The 25,633-nt window shown below is 37.7% G+C and overlaps 1 protein-coding gene across 13 annotated transcripts in view; it reads left to right on the plus strand.

Annotated features, from left to right (window-relative positions):
• The window catches only part of LOC139604172 (poly(rC)-binding protein 3-like), a 500,787-nt gene that overhangs the window by 194,187 nt on the left and 280,967 nt on the right, over positions 1–25,633 (plus strand). For all 13 annotated transcript variants that reach the window (XM_071455227.1, XM_071455244.1, XM_071455235.1 and 10 more), the window contains exon 3: positions 6,165–6,221. The gene's annotated coding sequence lies outside the window, so the exon portion shown is untranslated. The remainder of the gene's footprint in view (positions 1–6,164; positions 6,222–25,633) is intronic.

The raw sequence follows: 25,633 nt of genomic DNA on the forward strand, positions 1-25,633 counted from the left end.
GTGTTGGCTGACTAAGCTAAGTGAAAGAGGCTGACTGTGAAAGTGAAAAGGTGATTTACGCTGGTGTCATAGTGTTGTGCAGTAATAAAACTCAGGGATTGTTGGACACACATTATATTGTACAATTATATAATTATAAACAATATAATTGGAGGCAGTTGAGCTTGAATGCAGCAGGCTGTTATTTAGCAATCATCTCTTTCAAGGCTCATTAAACACAGATTTATATAGAAAACCAAAGCTTTGCTCTATAAAGGCTAACTATGTGGTGGCATTTATTCCCCAAAATGTAATGCATAGATCTAAAGCTGTCAACGTCTGTAATGGATTTACTCAGTGATTGTGAATGAGGTTTTTCAGCAGATATGACAATCCCAAGCCCTTTGCCTTTATTTGAGGCATTTTTTTCTGAGAGTTTATTTGTATGTCTGGTTTCGCAGGCTAAAGAGCCTACACATGCATACATCTGTCATCTGAGATTTTGAAATCTGACAAGCAGGGACAATAGAGATGGTAAAGTGTTTGGAAAGGTAACAAAGATCTCTTGAAGTCATTCATATTTTGGTTTTACTTTAGCCCTTTAATATTTTGTAGTTCTGAAATGATGAGTTTATGGGGAAGAAAATTAAGAAGCAAAAAATTTTGTTGCTCCTATCCCAAGGAATTTAGTTTTATTACCTGATATAACTTTTATTTAAAAATGTAAATGTATAAGAATTTTATGAATAAAGACAAAAAGCCACAGAACTAAGAACATCCTGCCATGAGGAGATCTACAACACATGTGTTGGTTCACTCTGACTCAACCTTTTAAGATTTGGCAGAAGTTTGTAACATAAAGTTGTATTTAAATATTTCTATATATAAACTGAAATTTAGGTGTTTATATATTTTTCTCAGGTTTTTTTTAGTATCTAGAAGTCTATCTGATTTTTATACAGAGTTGTTAAAGTACTATATAAAAAACTAAGACGTACTTGAAAGGAGAGCCTGCAGACCACCTCTCTGGGTGCAGCCCTGTGAGAGCACAGCTTGGCACTACCAAGTATCTGGCCCACATATGCTCAATAGAGTTTGCATTTGTTATCATTTCATACATGAATTTTTAAATGCTTCATTTTAATGGTGTCCCTGACATGCAGTGTGTTTCATTGCTGTTCCTTCTCTCAGTGATCTGTGGGGGCCTGACAGATGCAAGGCTCCTGTGAGTTTTGTCATGCCTCTGACTGCACAAATCTCTGCCATGGTAGAGGTGCTGCATCACTGTTCCCAGAATGCAGTACCTGACCTCAGCAGCTTGTGGCTGTCAGCCTTTTAGTAAGATACTGCATTTTGCATCACTGGCTTTCACTTTGCTGGGTCAGAAACATGTCTGCAAAATAGTTGTAGTTTACTTCAATTCACCTATGATACTGGAAAATGTTAATTATTCAAGTATCAGTTATTGTAGATAGATGTTTTGAATGCATGTAAAGCATTGTGCACTTGATACCTTTAGCAAATATATCTTAGTTTTAGCCTTTAGTAACTGTGATATAGAGTTGTGCTTCAGAGCTGCTTTCCTTCCCCCACTTCTGACTTGTTGGCTCATTTATCTAAATGTGCTAACTTGCAATGTTTCTCAGGATCACATTAGTGAATTAACAAGGTCCAACTTCTTGTAGCACCATTTTTAAAGTTTAGAGATAAAGCATTTCAAAATTCCAGCCATAAAATTCAATGTTTCTTGGTAAGACTAATTTTTTTTTGCTTTTCATTAAAAAAAAATTTTAAAAAGGTGTGTATTTTCTTAGGAGCATAAAAAGCATAGAGCAGTCTTCACTGGCTCCATTATAAAATGGTCTCAAAACATTATGACAATGGTTTGATATAAAGGTTTTTGCTTTTTCCCCTCTCCTTTATGCAAATCTACTCAATCTAACTAGGTAATCTAGGTAGTTGACTAGGTTTGTGGGTTGTGTTATGGCTTTAGTATTCCCTAGTTTCAGAAGTCCATAGATAATGAAACTTAGCTGGAAACAGACTTGGAAAAGCTTGACCTGCTCATGTTAATTCTGTAGCTTCTGAGTGCACAAGCAGTGCATAACTCAGATCCCCAGACTTTCAATTTCTCAGTTACATTAAACTGTTTTTAAAAGAAAATACTGAGTTATGTTAATTAACACTGCCTTTTTTGTTTCTATCTAAAGTCCTCTCAAAAATAAATTGCCAGTGGTCTCCTGGTGCTTTGGATGAAAGAAGCAATCCTTATCTAGTGCTTTACAGAATTTCATGGCTAGAAAACAGTGCAATGTGAAAATTTATCTTGGTTAATCACTATAGTATAGTGTGCAGACATCTATGATTTACAAAATACTGAATTTAGAAGCCAAATCAAGAGCTCATCTTTCTACAGGTGGTTTGGCTTTGAAGTACTCTTTGCTGATGTACTACAGCTATGAAACAGGAATTGCTGTATCACAGGGTTTTATCACCCTGTGGATGGGAGAAAAGAGAAGCAGCATCATGGGATTTTCCCTTAAAATTGGTGTTAGCAACATCTTCCCAAGGTGCCTGGTTCCTTGGGATCCACAGACACGGCAGTCTCCACCACATGGATCCCACATTGTCTTTGTCTTGCATGACTTGTTCTGTCTGTGTGTCCTTCCCATGAAGGTGAGCAGATTATTCTTCAGGACATGGAGTTTTGCTCTGCTTGTCCCATCATGGCTGGCTCATTGGGAAGCTCTGCACAGGGAAAGAGCAGTAGCCAAACAAGCCTTTGTCTTTAGAGGCACTGTGATTCCTGAGCCGTTGTTCTTTCTGGTACTTGAAACAATAAATTAATATCTTACTTTAGACATTAGGGAGTAATAACTTGGAGCTGAGGGTCTTAAAATTGTTACTTGAGGGAAAATTAAACATAACAACACATATATGGTAAGTGTAAAACAACCTTAAGAGGGAAACAGAATTACACTCCATGCCAAATAGTTTGCTCACTGAGAAAATTGCATTTTTTTGAAGCTTTAACTCTTTTAAGAAATTGGATATTGGTTTGCGTGACTTTCATGTTTTTCCAATTGAATTTGTATCAGCTTTCATATAGTGCATTTCCTACTCTCACAGGTTAGTCCAAAGATAAAATATCACTTATTGTAACAGCCATATTGCAGACAAACAGCACAGAGCACAACTAATAGGATTCACTCATAGATCTTTTCCATCATTAGTATTGCATAACTATTTTGTGCACTGAAGGGTGATGGTCTTTTGAAAGAAGGAAGCAAAGAGAAAATTGAGACATGAACTCTATCTTGAGGTAAAAAAGAAATGCTTTCGGTTTTACATATAAGGAAATACATTTGAAATTGAAAAAAGAAAAACAGCGTGTATTAAATCTGGCGAATCTTCAAGCTAATTTTTTTAAATCTAGATAAACATATGTAGCAATGATTGAATATATTGCTAATATATTTCCATTACACTGATTTTGATTCATAAATCTTCCTCTAAGCAAAAATGCAAATAAAGAGAAAGACACTATAGATTTAAAACATAGATTAATATTTTTAAAGAAATTACGGATCTCACAGCATTAAAAAAAAAATTTCCTTCAGATTTTAGCAAATATATTATAAAGGTGAGATAGATATGCCAGTGTTTATCCTGCCACTCACCTTTAAAATGTTTTCAGATCCTCATAGAAAGAGGCTGCGAAAGCCCTTCTCAGTCATGGCTCTTCCTACGGCAGAGCCAGCTCAAGTGCCTGGACCACCCACAGGACTTGGGCACCTTCAGGGAAATGTAGGGACCCTTCTGAGATCAGCAGGGGCCTAAAGGAGCTGGTTTCATTTGCTATTCCTAATAGTTTCAAAGACAGAGGTTGGACTGCTTCTGATGAGCTAATGCAAATATTACTTCAAAGATATTCATGGCACAGGAATAAAGCAAAGTGAAGTGTAATTTACAGGGGTGGGGGTGGAGAATCAGCTTTGGGTTGTTCATTTGAAAGCAGTGGATACATTCAATCTGAACTGCAGAGCACTGTCCAACTGGTTTAAACCTCATCTCTTTTAATTACTGAAATGTTCCCTAGAAAACTGTTCTAATATCAAACAAGTGCTGCAAATCAGCACAAAAGAATGTGTAACTCTTCTCTCGTGTAAGCACGTGACAAATCAATTTGCTTACAGGCTATAGCAGAAAGTTGGTGGTCTGCATCTCTTTCCTCTTCATACCATCCAAGTATGCTGTGACAGAATTATTCCTGAGGAAATTTCCTGATGCATTATAAAGCCAGACTGCTGGTTTGAACCTTGCAGCATCTAACAGTGTTAAATTTTACTTTCTTTTTTGCACTCAGCTACGTGCAAACATGGCTCAACACAAAACAAACAAAAAAAACATGGAAATAATCCCCTGTATCAACTCTTCCAAACAACTATATTTTAAATTATTTTTTCCTCCTTCTTATATCCTATAATATTGATGGATATCATTCTAGCCCAAGGCGAGAAAAGGGGGTCTGGAAGATAGCTTTTGCCCTTCAGTAACTGTTATAACTCCCTATCAGGTTAATGGAAGTTCTGCCACTCAATTGAGTAGAAATGGGATTAAGCCTTTGCTTACTGATTCCATTCTGATGCAGTCAAGTTTCCTGCATCCGTATCACCAACAGAAAAACAGGAAGGCCAACGTTAATAGATATTGCTTAAAAAACAGTATTAGATGTCCTAGGTTAAATGATCCTGACTTGTGTATCCTTTCATAGCCTACTCTGAAACAAGATTTCTTCTGCTTGCTTAAGTGGAGTCAGTGAAACAATACAAGTCAGCAATGGTGGATTCATGCTCTGTTCTTCGCATGAGAACTTAGATTTCTGTGCACCAAAAGGTGGAGATTGTATGTTGTGTCATCTCAAGTTCACACTCATGTTATACTGTTGTCATGCTAGTAGAGAGTTGAAGGTGTTTTCTTTTCAAGAATATTAGCACGATAAATATGTTCTGCATACATTTATGAGTGTTGGTCACCTCTAATTTCTGCCTGCTTTCTAGTGAATGCAGACTGATAGGGAGTCTTGTTTGTCTTGTTTTATAGCTCAAGAAATTTCAGCAAAATTGTTCAAGATCTTAGGCTGAATATACAAGGACTAAATACTTGACAGCTATGATTTTTAGAGAGCTGGTTTTATAAAAATGCAATGGATAAAATGGTACTGTTGGCAGAAAAGACCCTCCTCATCTCCATTACAGTCCTTATTGTCTCTTTCCATTTCCCTTTTCCACCGTCTTCTTTTGGTTTTTCTCTGAGAGAGAGAATATGTAGAATGGAGAAAAGATGAAAAGTGGAAGTAAAATCCTTTGCCCAGGATTTTCCTCCTGGAAAACTGAGAGGCCTCAGAGAAAAGGAAAACAATTCTTATCTCATTTTCTTCTCCTGTGTTGTGCTAGTCTGGAATGTGTTTGGAGATGTTTAAGGTGATTACCTAATTAGATTCTGGTGTAAGTTGTTTTGACTCATTGGCCAACTGGGGCCAAGCTGTGTCAGGACTCTGGAAAGTGTTACAACTTTTCTGTATTATCTTTTTAGCATTCAGTAAGTATCCTTTCTGTATTCTTTAATATAGTATAGTATCATATTCTTTAATATAATATAGTATAATAAAGTTATAAATTAGCCTTCTGATACAATGGAGTCAGATGCATTATTCTGCCATCGTTGGGGCATCCCTGCAAATACAGTATAAAAGAAAAAAAAGTGGGATTTTTTCTGGTCTTTGAAGATTTATTCAAAGGGCATGATAAGAATTTGTGCATACCAATTCTAATTTTTCAGTAACCTCTAGTAGGTTTTATACATCTTTCTGAGATTCTTCTTAGAGCCCAGTGCTAGACCCCAGTGAGCACTGGGGTGATTTATCAGTGATTTATCTCATTTTAATATTTATTAATATTTTAATAAATATTAAAATGAGATAAATCACTGATTGGGAAATCAGTGATTTATCAGTTGATATTTGAATTGTAACAGAAAGTGAAAAGAAATTTTTGGGATCCTAAGTTGTCTGTGGTGCTAAACTGCTTTTCATCCTTCCCCACAGAAGTCCATGGTTTGTTAGCCTGTTCTAAAGAGGGCAAGACTTTATCATGAGTGAAAATGTTTTGCTTCTTTTTCAACAGGTCAAGTTTTCTTTGGATTGAGGTGGAGCTGTGGCTCATGGACATCTGATGTGATAGGTAAGCTGAATTTGATTTATCTTATTACATTATTACCACATGACAAATATTGATCTTGATTATGCTAGTGTAAGTACAATTTATTGTCTTACTTATTTTGCATTTTCACCAGTATTAGTGAAATGAAAATTTGCCTTTCTTTCCATTTCTCTCAAATGACACTTAAAAATCAAGGTTTAAATTGTTAGAAATGACCATTTTATTTAGAAACAATATATATCAGGAGCTATTTAACAAAACAAAACAAAAAAAAACAACCAAAACCAAACTTCAACAAACCTTATTTCTTGAAATAAGATGTTAAGATATCTGTTGTGAAAAAGGATGTTTGGGCTTCTGAGAAGACAGTTCAGAAAATGTGGTGTAATTGATGTACAGCCCATGTGCTCATACATTAATAGATAATTGTTTGGGTGAAGTAATGGTCAACAGCACTACATTACTTAATGGCACTGTTTTCTCTTTGGCTATTTAATCATTGTGCAGTATTTAAAAAAGGAGTCCAAGTATCTCACTAAAGTGAGATAAAAGTAGGGATAGAGTCTTATGTTGTGCTGTTTGCTGGATTTTATTATTCCCTGTAATTGTTTAATACTTGAGGCATGCATCTACAGATCTGTTTGGTCTTATGAAACAGTGGTGGGACCAAGCAGGAGTTTTGTGTTCCCTGAAGTATGTGAGGCTGCTCCAGTGCTAGAGAAATAGTGAAGAAAATGTAAAAGGATTTGAGTTAAGGTTGCATAAGGCTCTAAAAACACGGGAACATCCACCATGGAAGCGATTCCTGGAAGGGTTTTGGCAATCAGAAGCAGTTAGGCAAATGGTGTCCTGCTCCGTGTCAATCAAATAGATGCATTGTAGAAATGTGTATTTAATTGTGGAGAGTTGAGCTGAAAAAGTTGGGACTGCAACTTAAAGTTGCAATAAAAATTTCTAGGTATAAAAGAAAAAAAGGAAATTTTAAATAGCTATAAGTTTGCCATTTCTGAAAACCAGTTTAGGAGACTGCTTAATGATGTAATTTTTCAAGTTGCAAGGCCTTTTTCTGAAGTAATCTAGACAAGATATATATATATATATATTCCTGTTAGGATTTTCAGCCCTATTTACAGTACATATTGTTGTTTACATTAACTTATTTACAGTTAGGATTTAGAAAGGAAGGTAGGGAAAAAAATGTCCATTTTCACTCAAATTGATACAGACCATCAAAGGCAAACTGGTCGCACCAGACTAGCACTGGGATGATGAAGTGACAGTAAATTAAATGACAGAGAAGGTAAAATATATGATAATATTTTTAGCACCAGAACAGTTTGCCACCCAGACCTATATATCATGCATGAATTGAGCAGCTTCTAAAATGTCAGTACATTGTGATTTACAGCTCAGAAATTTGTTAGATGAAATGAAGTTTATTTTGTGGGCATGTAATACCTTGCAATTTATTATACAGGCAGGCGTTTAATGGGTTCTGAGCATGAATGCCTCAAATGAGAGGTGCACTCATACTGCAGGAGTGTTTGAGAGAAATCAATGTTTCACATATGTGTATGTAAATGTGATTGAGAACACTGGATCAAATGGATATATTTTTGCATTGCTATGTTGCCTTTTATCATGGATTGGATAAATCCATTCTTGCTTGTGGGAAGCAGGAAAAGGAAAAATGGCACTGCAGAAATATGCGGATCTTTCCGTCCTTGCAGAAAGAGAAGCATTCATATCAGAGAACTGCCTGAGCTCACCTTTTCAGTAGAGGTTTTCTACCTGGTGTTTGTGTGTGTGTATGAGTATCTGTTATGTAGCATAAAAGATCAATGCATTTCATCTTTCCTTAAAAGAGGAAAAATCTAAAATCTAAGGCAGTGACAGGAACAAGTGTCCAATGTTCTGGAAGGTCTGATCCTGAGGAAATGGAATATAGATTGTACCACAGGTTTAAAGCAGAAACAGAGTGACAGAATTACAGTCTGTAAAACACACACAATGTTGTCAAGCCATTAACACACTTATGAAAGTTTTTCATAGTAACATAATTAATGTCCTAAAATCCACCAGGAAAACAGATGGCAGCTAGTGGATTTGATATGTATACAGTTCATTATGTGCGTAGAAGGATAGTGAGACTTTTATTCTTGCAGGAGGAACAGCACTTTGCTGAAAAAGAGAGGCAGGCACACAGGCAGCTGTTTCAGGAAATGGCATTCCAGCAAGTTGGAAATATGGAACTGAGAGGGAAATGAAGAGCCCAAAAGTGAGAGTTCAGTGGCAGAGGTTATAGTGGAGGAGCTACAGTGAGAAGCTGAACAAATACAGTTAAAAACACCCTTCATTATCCCTGGTTCAGTACCTTGGGTTTCTCTGATTGCTAGTGCTTAGTTACTTGTTGTGATGGCAACTCCCCACCTTGGTTCATTCTGCTTTAATTCTCAGTTGCATGGCTTGAACACAGCAAAAGTACAAAGGAGATGAAATTGGAGTCATAATGGCTGGGTTCAGACAGGTCATCTGAGGATGGGAGAAGAGAATAAAATCTGCTGAAGGTATTTGGGAAAAGTTGCTTCTCTGTTAAGGAATAATGCCAGTAACCGGTATGTAAAGAAAATGAAGGAGCACCATCCATGCAGTTCAAAAGTACAGGAGAGGTAAACTGTGCAGTGAACATGGACTACCTGTTAAAGAATTCAAGCAAACACCTTTAAAAATCAGTCACCATATTGCATTGCTTTGCTTTTCAATTAATTATTATAATTATTTATTACAGTGATACCATTATGTATGGTTCAGCATTGGATATGGTTCCCCCCAGAGATGAATTTGGAGTTGAAAAAAATCGAAAATAAACTTTCAGTGGAGACAGAGCCGAAAATGAAGCTATTTCTGTTCTGACAGTGTTGTTTCTAATAGAGGGTACTGCAACGTGCAGAGGCTCAGAAAGATGTCAGTGAAAATAACAACCTGACATTATATGTGCAGTAAATACTGAAGACCGGAGGCTGGTTTGTTACTTTTTTTTTTTTTAATATATGGGTTGTTTATTTCAGTTTTAGTTCATGCTAATCTGCTTGATAGCTCATTATCTTTCTCCTTTGGTTTCATGGCAGTCTACCAGTTTATGTTAATGGCTGTTTCTTTATCCAGCCTCATAAGGTCATCATTTGAAATGGTAACTTAGGGCTGATGTTTACATAAGTTAGTATCTCTTTTCATTTTATATGGGCACATTGAAAAACTGAAAATCACTTACTTTAAACAAATTGTACTAATAATATGCAGTCTTTTGAGACTAAAATGCAAAATTCAAAGTCTATTAGATTGGCTATCTAATCAGAGTTCATGACAACAACATAATTGTTTTTGTTTAAAAAAAAAAAAAGGAAATGCAGACAAAACAAACAAACAAAAAAATCATGACCGGTGAGGATTTGTCCAGTTAAAGAAAAGCAAAAGCACTTCTTCATCTCAAGAGATCTCGAGAGCTAGAACTGGCACCAGTATCCTCCCTGCTGCAAATATTGAGGTACATAAGTCTTAAAAAGCTGTATTGTAGTAAACACTGGGCTACATGCTTTAAAAAAATGTGTGGGTGGATGGGAAATGGAAATGGTTGCTGAATTACTCAGGTGGCTTTGAGCAACGACATGAGCACGTGTATGATTTATGTGGTGGATGTTGGCTGGCTCTTGGATATAAGGGAGGAATCCTTAGCCCATGAATGAGCCACACAGTGCTGGCTGAGTTGCAATGGCAGGAAGCTCAGTGTCAGACCTTGGCTAAGGTCAGGAGCCATGGTGTCAGCTCTCATTCCATTCACTGAGCAGAACTGAAAAACAGTAAGACCTCACCAGTAGCTGGATTGCTCTTGTGCTGTAGCATTGGAAAAGAGGAAGAGTGGAGAGCAGAAAGAAAGAGAAAAAGATATAAAGTAATTCTTGCATGACTGGGTTTGTGCATGAAACTTCTGTGTGTCTTCTCAGCAGTATCTCATCCTGTGGACTAACATACTAAACTAGATGATCATCAGCCAGGAGGGATTCCTTGCTATTCTTCCTACTTTGTGGCATCAAAAATGGATTTTGGAGCAAGGCCAGGGTTAGATTTTAATAAACAAGTGGAGTTGTGTGTATTTTCTACAATAAGAGCATCTACAGTACTTTTGTCTCTCATCATGTTGGCTACGAGGACATATTTGACTGTGGCTTTTCTCTGATAAACTCTTACACATGTCCCTGCACTCGGATCTACACTTGTTGCAATATTTGTAGTGTACTGAATTAGCAAGAGATCCTCTATGAAATTTTGGGGTCCACTCTAGGAGTAATTTTAAAGGAAAGAAATAACATCAGATCTTGTAGATTATTTCGTTTCCTACTATATTCACCACAGTGCTAGGGAATCTTCCTGAGTAGTGGGGATGGTGAATTTCACCTTTTTTCAGTCCCCACTCTGCTGCCTTGGTACTGTGGTTATTCTGAAGATCCTGTGAGTTCAGCTGGTTGCTCATGCCATGGCTCAGCAAACCAGAAGATCTTGAGTCCTTAATGAGACTTAAACAAGTGCTGAAATGTCTTTTGCTGAGAAATCACATAAGCACAAGCAAAGATTGTAATGTGGCCTTAACTGGTATCATAAAACTTAACTTCGTATTTAATATTCTGGTTTTGAAAATTTAGTACATTTTAAAAGCTCTAGCATTCATTTACACATATCTGTCCCATCATGAGGAAAGGTCATTTTACAAGTTGCTACCACCCCTTGATCATTAACTATCCTTCTTGTGTTCTTTCATTAGTTCATGGTAGGAAAAAAATATCATGTGCTATGACATTTTGGTGTAATTTGAGAAATCAGAATATGCAAATAGATATATTACTTGCTTTCTGTAACTGCATTGAATTTTGCTTTCTGCAGCTGGGGAAGAAGAGAGCAACTGTGGGAGCATATGTGTTTGAAAATGTGTAATTTCACAGTGTGGCAGATTTGGCATGTAACAGGAGGGTCTTTCCCAGAAGGTTGTTCTTGTGAATAAGGCTTTCCTTGACCTGCTGCTTCTCTTGAATGCCAACTCGCTTTTGCAAACCTCAGAGTAAGGGATTGGGGGAACTGGAAGCTCAGGTCCTTCTGAGCTTGTGGTATTTATATTGCGAGACAGTTGAGATCGAGTTCATTTTGCTAAGCCGCTCACCCATAATGGATCGGTCACATAAACTTGACAACATATTTGTATCCATTTTGGACAGCATTTGCTGCTCAGCTCTCTCCCTGTGAAAGTTTCCAGCAGACCACTCAGATTTACTGTTGGTAACCCTTCCTCTCTGCCTCAGAATACAGCTATCCTTTCCATAGGTTGGGATCACCTGATCATGCTTCCCATAGGCTTAATAGGCAGTCATCTGTTGCGGCCATGCTTTACCTTTGAATGGGTAGAGAATTTTGAATTTGAAGGCACCACTTAATTTGATCCCAATTTTCTCTTGTTCAGCTGGCATAAAGATGGCCCAGCCAAATAATGGAAAAAGTGGTATTTTATGTCAGAAACTATTGTTTTTTTCCTATGGAATTCAAAATTTGTTTTCATTTCTGTTTATTGGTAATTTTCAAAGAGTTGCTGTTTTTTTTCTGATGTAAATATGTGGCAGGTCTGGTGGAAAGGAAAATAATGGTATCTCATAAACTGAAAATCTGACTTTCCTGCCAACCGTGTCTGGGAAACCAACTTCTCTTTCAGAGACTGGAGCTGCTAACAAATGGAGAAATAAATGACTGCTTTTTTATATCCAACAACTAATGCTGAAATTATGCAAGTGTATTTGACTCCAAGTTCTGATTCAAAATTGGGTGTCTTATTCTACTGAAGATTTAGTTGAATCTGAAATATAATTTCAGTCTTTGTGGCACAAGAGGATATTTTACCCTCTCTCTTTCTCTTCCCCCCAGCAAGTGAATTTTTTTGAGTTCATATCACTGAATAAACCTGCAGGAAGACATCCATTTCTAAATATAGTAAGCTGAGCTATAGGCAGTACCAAGGCCTGGAGAGACAAGTGAAAATGAAACCACTGACTCTTCTCTACTAATTCATCCCCTGGGTCTCTATTTTCCAGATTTCTTTTTCTTCCTTTCTCTCCTTCTTCTCTGCTTTTCCCCTTCAGTGCTGCTTTTTCCTTAACAATAGTTATATAATGCCATCTTTCCTTCAGGATGCATCCTATATAGTATAACTCATATATGTATTAGTAGCTCTGTTCAAATCCATATCCTTTCAGTTCACTTTAGAGACTTTTTCCAGGCTTGAGTTCAAACCAGAAGTGGTTTTCCCAGAGAGGGCCAGCCCTCACAGCATTGCCCTGGTTCCAGGTCAGTGCATGGAGTTTAGGTTTAATAGCATGTCCTAGTATTTTCCTTCTTTGACCTGCACAGCCCTATCTCTAATAAGACAGCATCTAAACTGCTCTTTCCGTGTTTCCTGAGGCAGATAGAAATAATAATAATGGTCAAAGGGTAATGCTTGAAGGCACATTTCTTTTAAAAACAGACACAGGTTCAATGAATTCTGCCACCAAAGCGTGGCGGTTGCAAGTTAACTATCAGGAGAGAGTGAAGCTCACTTCACTCTCAACAAGGTCCATTTAGCAAATCTGATCTTTTTTACTGGTGAAACTTACTGCAATAAATAAATAAATAAATTCTGTATCTGGTGCTTCTTTGTGGCATGTCTTTTTTTCAGCACTCTCTCCTAAAGTTGTCTATGGCTTTCTGATACTTGCTGTTGGTCTTCCATTACCTCCCCTTGAAAATGCATGTGGGAGACAGCTAGAGCACTTGACAAATCCACTGCTCTTCAGAGGCCTTTACAGCACTTCCAGTGTGCATGTTAATTGTAAAACCTGAAATGAAATACCTTGGGCTGCACTGACCTCATAATCTGTTTTTTAAATAGCGTCTCCATTCCATAAATCCTCTTAGAGATAAATTAAAAATGCCTGTAGAAGAGATATAGCCTCAATGTAATAATTAAGCAGGTGCTAAGAAGCAGCCTATTATTCACATATCTGGGTTTTGTATGATAAAAAAAATTCTAAAAAGTTATTACTGCTTGGAGAGAGACTTGATTGATCACCATCTCCAGCTGCCCAAGCACAGAATTGAGTAATTGGAGAAAAATCTTCTGAAAGGGACCAGCCATCATTAGAGCAGAAGTTTCCTTCTAATCAAATCAGTTTTAGGAGTAGCTTCTTCCTTGCTAGGCAGTACCACTTACATTTTTTGTCTGAATGAATGAATTCTGAAGGGGAAAATACCTTCTTTGAGTGAAAGGTGTAGGTGAAAACAGCATTGCTTCTATACCAGTGCCATCTAAAATACATTTTCAGTTATGCCTGGAGGATAAGAGGTATTTAACCACAAGCCTGTGGTTAAGCAGTGGTGTATCAGAGGCTGTTGTTCACAGATCATTCAAACTGAAGATTATCAGTAAAGTCCAACCTTGCAAATGAACAAGAATTCAAAAATTCTGATACCATTTTTAAAATGGAAAATAGAGGCAAAACTAGGACATTTATGTAGTGTGGCACTAAATTCAGATATTTAGTAAGCAACTCCTGTAGTAAGTTTACTATTTTCTACACAGGGAAAGTAGCCAGCTGGGATTTTATTTTGTTTGGGTTTTTATTTTTTTCACTTTCTAAACTGCTTGTCATGAAATTATGATCACTTGCAATTTGGGAGCAGAAATACCACACAGGGAATAAAAAGCCTCAGCTGCTTTTTCAAAATGAAATAGCTGTGTCTAAAAGGACTCTGCCTAGACAGCTTCCAGAGGGCTGCAGAGCATGCTGGCTCTGTGTGTGCTGTGCTGGAGAGAGGAGCCTGGAGGCTGGGTAACCTGGGGTTTCCTGAAAAGTCGGTGGCTGGAGAGATTTCAAATGCTTAATTGTCTTCAGAATAAACACTTTATGTGTGGGATTGATAAATCTTACTTTAAAGCCATGTGTGAAATCATGACAACATCACTGGAGAAGGGCCTGTCTGACGGCTGTGATTGCGCTATCACCCGTCAGCCACGTGCCCCAGCTGCCGGATCAGAAGCAATTTGGGGCAGATAAAACGTGTGCCATTGTGTTTTGTACTGTGGCTGGCACAATGAGGCCCCACTGCTACCTGGCTCTGCTGGGCACTGTCAGTCTGGGAGCATTATAACAGCTTGGAAATTTGTAAAATGCACAGACAAGATGTTCAGATAAAAAGGGTAGTGGAGCAGTGTGAAATTGAAAAAGCTTTTGAGAGATTTCTCGGTTAAACATTTGCTATTCTTCTGTGCTGTTTTGCTACTCTTCTGTGATGTTTCATCCTCACAAAAATGTACTTTCTCATAAAAATAAAAAAGTATGCACTTCTTTCCTTCTGTAGAGAATAAACATGAATGCAAAGTCACAGTCAGGCCTCGTTCAAGATGGACATTTTTCCCCCTTCCAATTTTCACATTGTTGAAGACATCATTTTAGTTCAGTATTATGCAATGTGTTAAAATCAACAAAAAAGAAACATCCTTGAGCATTTTTTTATTTACAAAATATATCCTTTCAGATTTTTTTTTTTTTCAGAATCTAGTTATGGCATTCTCAATTTTATGAGTGGAGTCTCAAACACTCTAGAAGCCTTTATTTGGTTTGCTTTTGTATGAAAATAAGAGGTGGAAATTCAAAGGTGGATAATTGTTTAAATTACTCCAATGCTTCTTTTAAATCTTGAAGTATTTAGCATTGTCATCAATGTGTTAATGAGCTTCTTCATTTTGAAAATGTTGCCTTTACTTATAAAATAAGAACTCACTATTTTTTTATTGTTTGGGTTAGCTTTTGCAAAAAAAAATTATAAAAAATTAAAGCACAAGAAGAGTATAACTGTTTCCTTGTTATCTATCAGGAGTTTACATTTTATCTTGAACTTGCAATGTAGTAGTTTTCTTCACTGATATCGTAGTGCAAATCTGTGAGTCGGCAGTTAAAAATAGTTTCAGTATTTTCCATGTAAAATGTCTACATGTTGGTGACTGTCTTTCCCGTATGTACCTCTCTGGTTGCCTGAGCACTTGAATAAGAGCTAAGTCCTTTAACTCCCCCATAGTGACACCCATTGACTTGGGTGAGACCACAGTAGCAGTCTTGAAAAACCTTTATTCAGTGACAGGCAATGCAGCAATGTAAGGATTTGAGGAAGGCTGAGGGCACTGATAAATTTGATTTGCAGGAGAAAAAGTTTGGAGTAAAGTTTGATAAAATTGAGTGGTTGACAGCAGTTATTTGATTTCCTTAGTTAAGTTTCTGACATCTTTGGGTGAGGATGATGCTGGAAGCATAAGTAAAGCCTAATTGCTATAGCACTCACCTAAGACTAATACAATGGGAGAAGAAGAACATAACCCTTCCCTTCCCTTCCTTTCCTTTCCCTTCCCTCCACCATCGGTATGAATATCTGTGTCTTTTGTTCTGACTTGGGTACCTGCAGGGGAGTACCTGCAAAAACACAGTATCTGGGAATGATCAATGTAGGGGGAGCTACAGTTGCCTGACTGAAGAAGGGTTGTATTGTATCTTAACTGTAGTTAAAGGTATGCTTGCCTTTACCAGGAGCATTTCTCTTAGCTGGAGTTGTCTCCCGCAGGTACTGCAAAAGCTGGAGATACTTCAGTGTGTGGCATGTTTTTTTGAAATATCTGTAGAGCTGCTCTAAGGAAAAAAAAGACAATATTTAAGTATATCAAATATTTCAATACATGTAAAATATTTTTAAAGCCTGCCTTTCACAGTCAGTGTTGTTTTGTATACTCCAAAACTGTTGGCAGAACTGAATGTGAGCATTTTTGTTTGAAGTGATAGAGAGGTTGAATATCCTCCTTTCTTTGCCTTCCAAAAGACTACATTGCTTTTAATTAGCTCTAGTCTTTTTGCTAAGTAGAATGAAATTTCCCAGCTGTGTAGGAGATGTGTACCAGCAGAAGGTGTTTGAAGCTGGGAGCACTGAAACTGTTTCCAACAAAAGCATTCATGAGCCAATCTCATGTTGTGAGTAAAATAGCAGTGAAGTGCTTAGCTCTGTTTGCAGATCTGGACTGCAACCACATCTTTCTCTGGCCAAAATGTGCTGTTTCTGGCTTTTAAACTTAACTGTAATAAAACATTATTATTATTATTATTATTTTCATATTTCCCAGTGCAATTACGCACTGTGATCTGAGCAGCAGTGCCATTCTTGTATTTACCAGGAATACCAGCTAGTGTTTCAGCTTGATCCTTCCCTGGTGCTTGCTTGGCGGGTTAATTTGGATCTTTCTCTAGAATTATTTGTGGAAGACCAAATGGCAGAATCAGTGAGGCCCCTTCTGCAAGCTGATGGTATTTTACTGTGTGCATCAATTAAGTTTTCTGCTCTGTTGCATGCTAGAGCTGCTCTCAGACTGAGACCACATGGTCTCCACATGCTCACAGCTGATTTTACTGTGTGTTGTAACTCACACATAAGTGGACTGCATGTTTACCTTCTCAGTTGCTTTTTACCATCTAGGACTTCATTTGGAAACATAAGTTGGAAAAATGTGTGGAGAGTGATATAGCTTCTAAATTTAATTTCTGAATTATGATTAGATTTTTTTCTCCTTTTTTTTGATTGAGCATAGTTGGTTCACCTCCTCAAAATAGCCACATGCAGTTATTCAGCACTTCTGCACAGAAGGAGATGTCTCTTTAGTACTAAAATCAACAACCACATTCTCTCAGGTGTGCAGTCCCATCATAGCAGAAACAAGATAAAGGCTACATTTCAGAGTATCTTGTAGGAAAAGAGCAGCATAGAGCCAATTATTTGATATTCTTCTTAGCACATAAAGCACATGGATTGAATGCTCAGGGGTTTATTTAATATGTATGTATCTGTGATCATACAGTAAATGAAAGGCACACTGTTCTGCTGATTTAATAGCTCCATGAGCATTAGAAATGTTATTTTAATTTACCTTCTGCATATCTACTTATGCAGGATTAAGTACTCTTTGATTTTAAGCAAATTACTGGAAAATGTTGTTTTCAGTTTTTCCTGTTTTTCTTAGTTATAAAAGCACTGTAATCCTAAAAAAATGAGTGGTTTTCTTACTCTACAGATTGAGTGGCAGAAATCAGGTGCTGGCATGTCAAAGACAAAAGAAATTCATTCTCATATATATGTATTATCAGAATGTTAATACTCTAGTTCTTTTTTTTAAAGTTCTCTAGTTCAAGTCTTAATTCTTTTTTTGCTACATTCCTTAAAGTATTAAAATGGATACTTTAAATGTGGATTGTACAGAACTGGCCAAATGATTGGACAAAATTATTAAGGACAGTGAGAGCTAACTCTTGTGGCAAAAAGGTCTAGGAAAACTTGGTGTTACAGAGCAATCTTTCAGAAAAATAGCAGATGAAATTTCAGATTCAAATAATAAAAAACTTCATAGTTGGAAACAACCTAGACTACACTTTTTGCCTTAATGGTACTGAAATTAGCCATTACCATTTAGATAGCAGGTCTTGGAGCAATGCTGTATATCACTCATTGAAAATTTCTCTTCAAACTTAGTAACAGTCAAAATTAAGCACCAGTAAGAAAGAATAATGAATGGAAAATGTCTTATGGTGCTGCATATCCACTTGCAAAATCCATGGTGTGTTCACATATACTGAAGTTTGCATGCTGGTCTGGATTTCTTTCTCAAAAGAGAAAGAAGGCCATTAAAAAGGGGGAAAAGGCCAGCAATGAAGAGTACAAAGCAACTTCCATTTATGAGAATATGAAGTTCACTGACAGATTTCACATTAGGAGAAACACATCTGAACAATATCCCAGAGTTTTATATAACCTTGAACAATGTGGCAAAGAGTGCAGACTGTTTATTCTGTTTCTTATGGTGCAAGGAATTGGGTATCAAACACAATTTTTCAACCTGAAAGATTTCAAAGAATTTTAAAACTGTTGGACAATCTTTTACACAAGCAGCCTGTGAAATTATTTAATGAATTCTTGGCAAAATCCCCCTGAAGCGCTATCAGAGCAAAGGTATAGACACAGACTTTGACTTGAAAAGTCCCTTGGCTGTTGAGGGAAATATTGCTGCCATTCCCTCACTTATTTACTCTTTCCTTAGGCATGAGTTGCTTATAGTGGTAGTCAGAGGCAGAGCAGTGAAAAATAGACCTTGCATCTGATTGATGTATTCCCTACCAATATCATGGCCCATGCAGATATAAGTCTTTTAAAATAAAAATGTATTTTAAGGGCTGTTTGCAGTGCTTATGTGCTTGATTTAGTAGATGAAGGGAACTGATTTTGTTTAAAATATAATATCTGTATATGTCTCATGAAAAATTATTAAAATCAGAAGTACACTGAAAGTGTATGTCCAGACAGAAGTTATATGTTATTGTCTGGACAATACATGTAGGGAATATCTGTTATTAGTCTGCCAGTCCAGGTGCCGATATTCTTTATTATCACTATCCTAGTTTCACCTTTTGAGCACACAGGGACCAGAAGTTCTGATGGAAAGGGTGAAATTGCATGGGATACAGAAGGAACTCATTCACATTCAAGTTGCACAAGACTGTGATTGCTATCCTTTCTGAGAGAAACAATAATGTTTTACAAGACTGATTTTTAATTGCATCCCTTTCTTGGGTGCAGAGCAGTCTCTGGAGGATGCCTTTTCCCTTCTTAAAAGGAAAAAAAAAAAAGCAGTACAAAATTATCATGTTCAAGGTAGAAGCAGTGTATGTTTGGAACTTGCTTGCTGGCTTATCTGCCTTGTTAATTTTTAACTGAAGAAATACTGTCTGTGAGAACAACCTTGTAAGAAAACAGTGGGTTTTAAAGATATCTTTCAGTATTAGAGAATAGGAATTTTTTTATTCTAGTTCTACAAAGCAAATAATCATGATTATGGTTTCATAGCTTCAAAGTGAGGTAACTGAAGTTTTATTCTGATTTGGGAACTCTTGGATAAAGAAGTTGCAGGTATCATATAACTGTATTTCATTTCATTAGTAGTATAACTACAGTACACTTGATATTAATAAAAAACAGAAGACGTGTGACAAGGCTTGAAAGCAAAAATACTTCTAATTCACTGGGATTGTGTTTCATCATATACCTTGTATGGAGATCCATGAGCTACTACTAAAGCCTAAATGAAAACAGCATGTTTATTGTCAATGAGCTTAAACTCACAATGCTTCCGCTGGGGAATTTTTAAAGGTTTTTAATCTCAAAATGGTTGGAAAAATTGAGTTTGGCACCTTCTGTCAACAGCTGTTTTTTGCCAGTAAGTGACAAAGTTCTGTTAGACAAGAAGTAACAATGGGGTTCTCTGTTTCTGTGTGCATCCACACCCATCTTGGACTCAGTGGGGTACAATGCCAGCAAGTCACATATGGCATCACCAATTCTTTGTTTTGAAATAATTCACTACTAATCAGGGATGTTTCCAGTGCATGACCTGACCTGAAATGGGAGCAGTAAATGCATTAAAATTTTGTGTGGTGTGGGTCCCCTACTCCAGAGTGTAGGTGTGGATTGACAGCTCTTGGTGAAAGATGATGCTGCAGCTGAGAGGCAGCAGATCATGGAGCTCTGCTGTGGGTGCTGATGTCTAGTGAATTTGCTGAAGACCTGCCCTATGTTCTCTTGGTGACTGGGATTTGCTTCCTCGCATTCCTGTCAGGTTCAGAAGTTAACTTTGTTCTTTTACTTATCATTTTCAGGGTGCAAGATGGTGGGCTGGTTATATCTTTGATATCTTTGATTTCATCCAATCAGATTTGGTCGACTTGGAGTCATGTTCTGCATAGTGCAGCAGAAGAAAAAATTTTTCTCCAGCTATCCACACATATGACTTGTTGTCCTGTGGGTGTTTACTTGCTTGGGAAGTTGTTGGATGGTATGTGAGTTGAAAGTTGGAGGTGGCTCCAGCAGTTTTGTTCCATTGCACTGGTAAAAATCCTAAATATGTTTTTGGGGTTTGAGAGGAAAGGGAAAGAAACACAGAATTTATGGTAGTGATTATTCTTCTCTGAGAATTCAGCTTATGGCTGGAAGATTATTTAGTGGCTTATGCCAAGTGGAATAGCTGCAGTGGAAGACAGAAAAACAAGTAGAATATTGATCAAACCAAAGCAGCCTGGAAGGTACTGTTTCATAAAAATTTCTTGTCTGAGAAAATATGTTTGGATATTTCCCTCTGGAAGGTGTCAAGAGACAGAGAGAAAGGTTGTTTGGTAATGTTTTTTTTCCCTTTGGAAAAAAATTTTGATAGGAAGCTGAAATGTATTTTGAAGGAAAAACCTCCCAGCTGAGTTTGATAACTGATGTGTGAGGACAGTAGTTCAAAATTGTGCCTCTCTCTGTCCAGACATTTGAGGCTTTCAATTTGGATCATATAATAGTTTGGGTTAAAAAGACATTTAGAGGTCATTGAGTCCCACCCCTGTGCAGTGACCAATATCAACTAAATCAGGAGGTGCTCAAAGCGCCTTCCAGTCTGATCTTGAGTTTCCAGGGAAACCATCCATCTCTGGGCCACCTGTTCCAGTGTCTCACCACCCTCCTTGTAAAAACCTTCTTCCTTATAACTAATTAAATTGATCTAATTTGGTACATTTAAGACATTTAAGTCTGAAAGCTAAAGGCAGAAGTTCTGAAAGATACCGTAAGAATCGTCTTTATAAAACTTTAGTACCAAAAATGTAAATGCTTGCAACGTTTTGAAAAATACCAACTTGTAACTCTTACAGGAAACAAATGTCTCCTATGCAGTTTTGCCAATGCTTATGTATTTTTTGGCTGTCATTTTTCAGGTACAGCCCTATTTGTATGCCAGATAATGCTACAGCTTATGTGGTGTTATGAATTACTCATTCTATAAATTTATGCGACACAAGAAAAACATGGATACCTGATCCTGAGTATGTTATTCAGTCCAAGATGGTTCCCCTTAGTTGTATTTATAAGGACTCCAATAAGGTTATAAGCCTCCTTGCAGGTTACAAACTCCCTCTTTCTGTCTGTGGTGTGGTATGATGAGATGAAAGCACAGCACTGTCCGGCTGCTAGGTTATACTACAATGCACATTATTGGTATTAAACAAGAGATGAATGTGCAGCTAATATTTTCCCAGTTCTGCCCTTTCTTGTGTTAAATGGATAAGGTCAGCTCTCCCTGCTGAGGCAGGCTCTTTGAAAAGTCAGAATGGTGTTGCCCGAGTAAGGAAGAAAGAACATCAGAACTCTGTTCCTGTTCTGCAGAATACTAACAGAGAAAACAAAATATGCGATTACAGGAAGACCTTGTGGCTGATGCTCAGAAAATCAAAGTAGGTTGAAAATTACAGAGATGCAACCTGACAGTCTTACTTTCCAAAAGCAGGGCTGTTTGGGAGTCTGTTGAGTATACCAGATTTAGAAGGGAAGCAGCAACAAAAACAAAATAAATAGGCAGTGTTTATGATTCTAATAAAGGCTACATTTGAGATTTCAACTATTGTTTTAAGGAAAGAATAAATAAGTACATGGAAATTTACTTTATTTCATAGTACTGGTTCTCAACCTATCAAGGTTTGTGTCTGAACTTTATAATCCATTAGAAACTTAAGTGCTGTAAGAGACCATTAAAAATATTAAAAGTATTTAATGGTTGCTAGATAGTATGATCTCTGTTTACTGCAAATATTCAATTGCAATTAAAATAAAAGGCATTTTTTAGAAACAGGAGGTATTAGCAAAAACATGAATTCTGACAGCTATTACTATTTTTTCTCTCTGTTAAAGTCTTATCTGTAAGGATATACAATATGACTTAATGAAATTCCCCTGATATATGAAATTGGAGATGAAATGCCTTTTAGATCTAATTCCAGTTTTTCACTGTGGTATGTAGCATCCAGAAAAGAATTTCTGCAAGCTTAGAAATTTTAGTAGTAATCTTCTATAATTTGGTTTCCTTCTGATTGCTCTTATTGGAATATTTGTACATTTTCAGGAAGGATTTAGTATGATGGAAGCAACCCTCCCACCAAACTTAATTAATCAGTCCTTTAGGTAACTAATTAGACATGCTGAATTTTCAGTGAGGTGTATTGTTTCACTCTAGGTCTTCACGCCTGTCTTACCCAGCTGATATCTGTAAACCAAAAGAGGATGTTGCTACAGTGCATGGTTCCTAATAAAATTCTAATTAAATAATCACCTCAATTATAGATTAAAAACTCAGGTTCAACAATTATCCAACGAGCTTCATTGAAAACCCACAGTCATGTAACTACTTCTTTCTCTTTCTGCCTGAATTTATAGCTCTCTCACACAGACATAATTTAGATTTAGTTTAAATGGTGCCCTAAGTTGTTTCCATTATCTCAGCCTGGAGCAACTTGTGTCTATTCCTGGAATATGATTTCATTATTCTTGAACTGTGTTACCTGCAGTGTACACTATCTTTTCTACACTGAACATTTTCCAGGAAAAGCTTTTTCAGTTCCTGTTAGTGCTTAGACCTTTGAGTCAGTAAATGCGAAAGGAGGAGGACTGTGTCTCATATATTCATTCCAGTTACAGTAATTGTCTTTGAAGAACATTCTTATTTATTCACAGATTATACCAAGTTTTTGGGATGTCCAATCTAATATTTATAATGCAGAATTATACTATATTGTGTAGATTAAGATGGGTACTGGTATTGGGTGGAAGAAGGAACAGCTGAAAGCTTTTCGTACTCCTGAGTCACCGTCACTACAAGAATACCTATTTACTGGGATGACATTTCTGGTGAAAAGGTTCAGGTTTTCAGAGACTTGATTGAAAACACATGGAAATTCCGTTCTCACAAAGGCATTTCATTTTTCTTGTCAAATATCCCTGTGTCTTACATAATTTATCCTTTAGTGATTCAAACTCATTTTGATTTGCTGCTGTTATCTGGAAAGTCAGATTTCTATAAAATAATGGGAATTCTTTCTCCATGCTTATCCAAAAATGCATCTGTTTGAGGGCTGCAACTATGCAGGAACTGTGGACAGAAGCCTTTGTAGTAAGAGGCTAATTTGTGTGGCAGAAGAAGAGTAAACAACATGTTAGGATCACAGATTATTCACATAATAACCACCTGAAATCAGGGAGTTATTTACTTCTAGTAAAACTTATGAATTGTAGTTTTCCTTTGTATTTTGTGCCATAGTGTTTTGACAGTTTTTAGGTACAGCTGAAGTGCTAGATATGTGCTACTGATAATATGCCTAATGGAAAAGGTGTGTACTAGCTTTTGGGTGCTCTCAGAAGAAAATGTTTCCTTGGATTTCAGTGGAGGTACAATTCTAGAGTGCCTTTAGACTGAAAAATCAAGTTATTGATCCACAGTGCAGGCATAAATTCCTGTAGTTTGGGTTGGAAGGGACCTTTAGAGGTCATGTGGTCCAACCCTGCTGCTATGGACATGAACACATTTAACTAGAACAGGCTGCTCAGAGCCCCCATCCAACCTTAAAGATTTCCAGGGATGGGGCATCCACAACCTTTCTAGGTGACCTATTCCAGTGTCTTACTATACTTCTAATAAAGAATTTCTTCATAATATGTAATCTAAACCTACCCTCCTTCAGGTTCCTACCCCTTGTCCTATCACTTCATGCCTTTTTGAAAAGTCCATCCCCAGCTCACTTGTAGGCTTCCAAGCTGCTGGAAGGTGCTATAAGGTCTCCCCAGAGCTGGCTCTTTTCCAAGGTGAACAAACTCTCAGCCCTTCCTCATAGAAGAGGTACTCCATCCCCTCGTGGCCCTGCTCTGGACTCACACCCACAGTTCCATGTGAGATTTCACAGATTAGCTCAGCTGGGTAGAGCGTGGTGCTAACAGCACCAAGGTCATGGGCTTGATCCCCATATGGGCCAGTCACATAAGAACCAGACTCGATGATCCTTGTGGGTTCCTTAGAGCTCAGAATATTCTGTGATTCTATGTCCCTCCTATGCTGAGGACCCCAGAGCTGGAAGAAATTCTCCAGGTGGGATCTCTCAAGTATGGAGTGGAGGGGTATCCAAGGGATTGCTAAAGCTTTGGCCCTTCTGATCAAAGGTGAAGTTCTGAGGCTAGAGCAGCTTCGGAGGCTGAGACCAAGCTCAGGAGAATGCAAGTAAGAAAAGGCTGAAGGGCTAATTTGATGTTCTGTCTGCAGCTGGTGCCTCGAGTCTCTGTTGGCACAGGCAGTAGGAACCGGAGTGAGAAAGGAGGGGGTTAGCGCTGTCTATCAAGGGGATAGTACAGATAATTGGAAATTAATTTACAGGCAGTGCTAGCAGTCCATCACTGCTGTCATCTGCATAAGTGACAGGCCAGATCATTCAGGGCAGAGAGAACTACTTATCCTGGGGCCAGGAGGCCAAGTGCAAATGTGAGACTAGTCCTCTCTCTTTCCTAGCAGGACAATCCTACAGAAGCTATAATGTTTTTCCAAGTGTCCCTGGAATTTCAGATCTGATCTCATCCATACCTGGTTGTTGCTTCCTCTTCCACTTCAGAGAAGGCTGGGCAAAGAATCATGTGGCATCAGGAGGAGTCAAGATGCAGGGGCAGGGCCTGGCACTGTAGAGTTGCTGCTGTTGGGTTTTTTCAAACACAAATTGCCATGGTGTAGGGGTCTTTGCCCATGGAGCAAGAAAGATTTAAGAGCTGGCAGCATTCACAATGCTAACACAGAAACTGGTGTTTTATTGTGTGACTGTGTGATTTCCAAAACCCTTTAAGCTTAAGATGTGAAACCTCTTAAGCTTACCCAGCATGATGTGCTGTTTGTAAAGATTTATTAGCTTTTCAAATTTTCCACGCTTTTCCCTCCATGACTCCTTAAGGATTTTGAAAGAGCAGAATGAGTGCAACTCAAGAGTGGAGAGGCAAACCTATTTGCCTTACCCCCAAAGAAGCAGAAGTGATGGTAGTGCCTGAAATAAATGAATCTGGAATTCTGTCATCTTTGAAACTTAAATTTGTAGATGCCCTTTATGTGCATGTTTCATGAGAATCTGGATAGTCTTATAGCTGGCATCTACTCTCAAGCTGCTTGCCATATATATGGTTTTGTGGGGTTAACCAGTTAGAAATTACCCATTTACAGGAAGGCAGGCAGAGTCCCAGTACCTTCTCACATGCTGTATTTACTTCACTGGTTGGTTTGAGCCATGATGCAACACCAGAGACCCTGCTTCAAGAGGCTGCTCAGGTCCTCGTGACCTGCTGACCGTGAAGGCAGCATCAAATTAATACTAAGCATGCATACATGTACTTTGCTAAATTAGACTAATTGATTAAAAGCTGCGTGGGGTGATCAGATGTATTTACATTGA

Source organism: Agelaius tricolor, unplaced genomic scaffold (assembly GCF_023055355.1).
Source record: "Agelaius tricolor isolate 1412-34295 unplaced genomic scaffold, bAgeTri1.0.p SCAF_2, whole genome shotgun sequence".
Classification (NCBI taxonomy): domain Eukaryota; kingdom Metazoa; phylum Chordata; class Aves; order Passeriformes; family Icteridae; genus Agelaius; species Agelaius tricolor.